General features: G+C 43.5%; 1 long non-coding RNA gene across 1 annotated transcript; it reads right to left on the reverse strand.

Moving 5' to 3' along the window:
- Positions 1-3,229: 3,229 nt before the first annotated feature.
- Positions 3,230-5,398, reverse strand: LOC144753865 (uncharacterized). The gene is made up of 3 exons (XR_013594573.1): positions 5,331-5,398; positions 4,165-4,236; positions 3,230-3,439 (listed from the first exon to the last, which is right to left on the reverse strand). It is a non-coding gene; the product is annotated as an uncharacterized LOC144753865 (long non-coding RNA).
- Positions 5,399-6,681: the final 1,283 nt, after the last annotated feature.

The following is a 6,681-nucleotide window of genomic DNA, read 5'->3' on the forward strand; positions in this document are numbered from 1 at the left end:
AGGAAGGATAAGTCCCTCCTTGACGTGCGGGAGGCACTAGAAGCTGCGAGATGTAAGTGGGGAACTCTGGGATGGGGGGCTCTGTCATCGACGGTAGCCTCCGCCAGAGCTGTGGCGGAGTTACAGGGCGATCTGGAGGCAGACTGGTACAGTAAGGGTATCTCTGCGGCAGACGGGTACAGTAAGGGTACCTCTGCCTGGCACAGTAAGGGTGCCTGAGCCAAAGACCTGGAGCCGCAGGGAGGTTCCGGTAAAACCCCGACGGCGCCCCGTTAGTCCTTCAGGCGGTTGGGGGGCCTTACCAACCGGGGGTGTGCCATACCACGCTCCGCCCTGAAAGGGGGGGGCAGGAGTATAAGACATGATCACGTGATCCGTAAGGGATCAGCAAAGGCTGCACTGTCCGGGCGTCGACCCAACCGTGCCGGCCGGCTCTTAAGGCGGGCGGGGCAGCGAGGGGCTGCCTGCCCTGGATCCCCCGTAAGATAACCCACTAAAACGTCATACTTTTGTTGTATGAAAATAAACCTGCAGCAGTTCTTTACCCATAACAATGTGTCCTGTGTAATCATTATATGGGCAAGTGTATAAAATGCAGGGGGGAGCGGATGACGGTGTGGGCACTATGCTAAGCACAGATTATTAGCTTGCGTGATTTTAAGCCACGCCTTGAATTGCATCGGCCACGCCCTTTCAAGAGACCCGCTAGGTTTTTTCAGTCCACTTAAAGCCCTGGTTAACACCATCTCTGGGGTGTCCCAACCTTAATCCATCAATCAGTTGGATGATAGCACAGAACGCCTGTACTTCTTGAGGCTGGACTGCCATCCTTTTCAGGGTGCAGGTCCCCCCCGACAGACTAGTCTACATGCTGTCTTGTGACTGTGACAGTAACTCTGCTCTGTTCAGTGTGACCACAGTCACTGAGTGCTGGTGCCCAGAATCCGAAGTCCTTTAAATTTACTTTTTATAAACACAGCATGTTGTTGTCTCAACTATAGGGTCATGCAAGGATGCTGTATCAACGTGCCTTGGTTGTCATTCAGATAGACAACTTGTGAGTAGCACGCACTCCGTACACTTTCCATCAGTCCTGAATGAGTGGGGTGGTGAGCTCCTGGCCCTCACCCAGCATGCTGACTCACTGGTGACTCAGCACTCTCTCTCTGCTCCAGTGCGGTGTGTTTCCTTCACCTTGGCTGTTAACTATGCTTCATGATTTCTTATCAGAGTATTTCTTATCCACTCTCAAGCTTGGGTTTGTTTGTATATACGATAGAGCAAACACTATTGAATTGTTTAAAACACACAGAAACTTGGTGGCAGGGTATAAACTACCGCAACACTACCGATATTATCCCCCAAAAAATAAATATAAGGAAACCCTAATAAGGTTTCCTATACAATCTCTCACAAATTGCCCACCTCTAAAGACCAGCCACCGTTATTGGTCTTAAATATAACATATATAAACAAAAATAAGAGAGGCACATGTAAAGAGACAATTGCACAACAATCCTTGGAAACAGTCCACAACACACGGACGAGTGACGATGACAGGAGCAATTTAGGCTTGATGTGATAGATCTTTTATTCGTAATTTATATGCAACACAGCCAACGCGTTTCACCCATGCAGGCTTCTTCAGGGCTGCAAATGTGACACAAACGACACTGTCACAAACTTTATATATATATACACAAATGATAACACAAACATCATATCTAGACAATAACAAAAATGAACAACATATCCACAGACATGAAAAATAAACACATTAAAAGATAATTGTCCCAAATCAAACGACACAAATGATTTTTGCGGAAATGTAAAGAAAGTCTTGTGTACAGTGTTTCCATACTTTACATTTACATAACATTGATGCCACACCAACTTTGATAAAAAAAATGGCAAGGAAAAAGGCCTGAGCATAAGCAATAACCATTAATTCTAGAGAAAGAAACAAATACATTGCAGAAGAGGATAAAAGCAAAGATATAAAGACAGGAAAAAAAAAGTAAAAGAACAACATATCAAGGAAAAAATGATTGGCATCACGGACAAAGGGAGGGAGGGCGACGAGAAGTCACAGACAACAGGAGGGTGGGTGGGGAGAAGGTACGGACAACAGGAGGGATGTCAGGCGGAGGAAGAAGGCACGGACAACAGGATGGGGGGTAAAGAAGGCACCAAAGCATGTTGTGCCTGCAGTAGGACTAACAAGCCTATTTACGAATCACAAGCCAGCATTTAGGACAGACACAAGCCAATGGCAAATATGGGCGCTACTCTACCACAACAAGTCTCGCAGAGCAACGCATGCATGCTGGCTCCAGGCTCGACCTAAAAAGCATTAGGTTTCCCCTATGGGATTAATAGATTTGCTTTTGAATTGCTACATGCAGTAAAAATGTGTATTACATGTAATAGATACAGTCTCATTAAATGCTTCTTGCCACAGGTGGCAGCTTCTTGAGGACGGAAGTGACAGCGATACAAGAATGAGTTCTCCAACACATCAGGCCGAGTAGGTACTGTACCGTTTGCTTGCTGTAAATGTGATATGTGACAACAGTAAGCAACATAATAAAATCAAAAGTAAAATGATCGGCTAGTCAAATCCAGTGCAGGGGGTGATAACAGCATCTGCATGGAGTGATGTGAGGCAAGAAAGTGTTGTAGCGTAAGGCAGATGGAAGGAAAGATACTGTGACTGGGCGATTGTGCTGTAACATGGCAGCACGGAGAAGCCATTCATGAAAATAAGGAGTGGTTCATAGGGTTGTGTGTACTCCTGTCTGGAGGGAGAAGCAAGTAGTAGGGGCAAGTGTTTGTTATTAGGTAGTGGTGGCACTAGATAGGTGAAGTAGTGGATAAAGTGAAGTGAGTTTGATTCATGGCGACACTTCTGGCAAAAGGTTTGGGGAAAGACCCCCCTAAGGCTGACAGGTCTAACAGGCAGTCACTCTGATTACATAGGCACATATGAGTCCTTTCTGTTTAGTCAGAAAAAACAAAAATCCAAATTACTAATCTAGATCGAGGACCCCATAAAACATATCTACAAATAAGGTAAAAGGATTCATCATGTCAATGGATTACTTCACAATCTACTCATAGCATACAAAAATGCTGTAGTTTCAACAATTGATTACCCTTCTTTCTTTTATTTTTGTCTTACAAGCTCAGGTTCTTCTGTCTGATACCCTTCAGACTATGTCTCCATTGATCAATCAGCAGTGTGAACAATTGAATATTTAAACAAAAATAAGAGAGGCACATGTAAAGAGACAATTGCACAACAATCCTTGGAAACAGTCCACCACACAGGGACGAGTGACGATGACAGGAACAAGTTAGGCTTGATGTGATAGATCTTTTATTCGTAATTTATATGCAACACAGCCAACGTGTTTCACCCATGCGGGCTGCTTCAGGGCTGCAAATGTGACACAAAAAACACTATCACAAACTTTTTATATAAACACATGATAATACAAACATCATATCTAGACAATACCAAAGATTAACAACATATCTGCAGACATGAAAAATAAACACATTAAAAGATAATTGTCCGAAATAAAACAACATAAATGATTTTTGCGGAAATGTAAAGAAAGTCTTGTGTACAGTGTTTCCATACTTTTCATTTACATAACATTGATGCCACACCAACTTTGATCAAAAAATGGCAAGGAAAAAGGCCTGAGCATAGCTAATAACCAATAATCCTATGGAAAGAGACAAATACAGGGCAGAAGAGCATAAAAGCAAAGGTATAAAGACAGAAAAAAAGTAAATGAACAACATATCAAGGAAAAATGAAGAATGAAAAAAGAGACAAAAACCAAAGTGAAGTAAAAGCATCGTGACCACAAAAGACTCCACAGTACATCATCCCAAATTACAGAAAACAAATAATAATAATGAGCAAGAACTGCTGGCATAAAAGATAGACAGGAGCTATGTTGTGAGGCACTGCCTCTACATAAACCGTTATTGTGCTTACATTGGCACACTCAGCAAACATTTACAGAAATGTTCATAAAGGCTCTGAGCGCCAACCAACAACGGGAATACATATTGTGCCATGGTGTGTCACCACAAAAAAACGAGTAGGGGAAAGAACAAAGATTCAATATGCTTGCGCTTAATACCCACCAGAAAGTAGTCCAACAAGCGAAATTCACCCGGGTTGGTCGAGGAAGCTTGTGCAGAGTCCTAGCCACAAGTCTACAGAGGTAAAGCAACATAAAAGTAAAAAAGAAATTAAGTGTTAACATCATACCATGTATGAATTAATATTGCGTGTCCCGTCCCAAACTATCGTGCCATGCCGTAGTGTGAACTCGTTAGAGCAGTGAAAAAGTGAAAAAAAAAAACCCCGTAGGATCAAAATGCCAAGTCCCATTCAGGGCCAAGAAGCACGAACAAGACAACACCCAATGTGAAAATAAAGAAAAATGGCCAACAAACTGCATACCTTCAATATACTTACAATGTAAACCACGTCAACATTCACAAATAAAAAGGTTGTCGCTAGTAGTAATAGTTCACGAATGATAACTTCGCGAACCCTAGCTCAGGTGTCGCGCTTAACCGCCGAACTGTGAATTCAAGCACATACGTAAAATAACATTAAGGCATCGGTCTATGTAGTAGATAGAGGTTATCATTTGTGAATTATTGAGTTTTTTTCACTCTTTCACTGCTCTAACGAGACCTATTGCATTGCAAATGCTTGTTTATTGCTTGCGATAGCTCACGTGACTCCAGCGAGACATTGAGGGAGGAAGCAGAGCGTAGAATGCTGTTAAAATACGTTGAGGTACTGTAAGTACAACAGAGGCGCAACTAGACCCAAATTTCGGGGGGCGGGGGGTAATACACTTTTGGGGGGGCTAATTCTTCCAGCAATAGGCAGAGTGGAGATGCAGGGTCTCTAAGAAGGGGTGAAAAACAACAAAGACTCGTTAACAGGTAAATGGTCTTTTAAAGACCTGTGAAGTACTCGGGTGCGACTGCAAAAAGACAGACGCCAGAGCAGCCAATCCACAACAGCTCAAAAACTGTGTGTGCCCGGGAAGCTGCCTCAGCCTGGGCTGACACACACTATGGGGGAGGGCAGCCCTTTGAGTCCAATGGGCGTTTCGCGCATGAAGTGCAGTACCTTGATTCTTCTTGAAGAGTAACAAAACTTAGTAGGAGAACACAGCTTTACTTGTTAAATGCAATTAGTTGGTGAATTATCTGTACTTTGCTTGCTTTGGTATTCATTGTAAATCCATAAGAATAAAATCCTGGGTTCTATAAAATTGGTACCATACCTGTGCTGACGAAGATAGAAAGTGCCATTCTGCTTGTCCCTGCTGTTAAAATGAAGATCTTGAAATGCTGAAAGATAAAAGTAGTTTATTGGAACAACACATTACGGTTCAACTGCATCGCTTCCGTTCTGCAAACAACTGCCACAGAGCAGCCAAGCTAGATTCCAACACAGCTACATACAGAACTTAGGTTTATAGCTCAGCTTGAAAGGCAACACTGATTGTTTGCAGATGTGTCACAAGGTGCTGAAGAAGAAAAAGGGGTGAACTGTGAACAGAAGAGGCAAAAGCTTGGAGGAGTCCCAGCTAGAGTTGACACCTGGCTAGAATTCTACCGCCTGGCCTTTTATGTCTATGCCTGTAACAACAAGCATTCGCAATGCAATAGGTCTTGCATTTACGCAAGTTTAAGCTATTGGCATTGTAAATGACAATGCGTTTTATTTATTCTTCAAAAACCAAAACATAAATAAAAGGTATTGTCATTTACAATGCCAATAGCTTAAACTTGCGTAAATGCGAGAACTGTTGCATTACAAATGCTTGTTTGCCTGTGCTAAACTGAACTGATGTGGACCACGCTGCAAATTAATTAAATAAAGCAGCGCGGCCACTGAAGTGAAAGCACACCGTGCTGGAATAATGAAAGACCATTAACCCCTTGCGTGCGTCGGACGGCCGGCGGCCGGCCGACGTCATGGTGGGCGTGTGCGGATTACCCGCACTGCGGCGGAATTTCCGCCGCGGTTAAAGGGTTAAAGAAAACAGTGCTCACCCACAAAAAACCGGAGACCGTGTAACGAGCCTAGTAAAAGGTCCAGTCGTTATGGGAGGTAACAAATGGAGACAAGGCGGAACCCAGGAGGGACTAACAAGCCTCATAATGAATTGGAATTCAGCTTTTAAGAAGGACAATTACACCAGCCAATTAAAAACATAGGCGGAGAGTAGGCAGGGCTTCCACTGCATACTCTATTTTAGCATGCCTTGCAGAGCGAGCAGTGTGTGGAAAAGTAAATTTTGCCATGTTCTGTGTCCCTACGTGTCATCCATCATATGTTATGTGTGCATGACCAATATGCATATGTTATTCCCCATGTCCGATTAATGACGCAATTACAGTTGTGTCCACCTCTGGTATGCTAGTTTCCAGTTCTCGTGAATACTACGAATATCAGGCCTATGTAAAGCTACGTTGCCACGCTTCTCAGTGTGCACGTTATTTCATTATAAAGTCCCCGTTTCTAGGCCTCAACAGGGCCCGGACATCAGATTCAGCCCCTGTCTCCTGAAGCCTCGCTGAGGAGCGATCCAGCCCCCACCTGTATCCTCGACCCTTCACTTACTTCCT

This window comes from Lissotriton helveticus, chromosome 5_1, assembly GCF_964261635.1.
Source record: "Lissotriton helveticus chromosome 5_1, aLisHel1.1, whole genome shotgun sequence".
Lineage (NCBI taxonomy): Eukaryota > Metazoa > Chordata > Amphibia > Caudata > Salamandridae > Lissotriton > Lissotriton helveticus.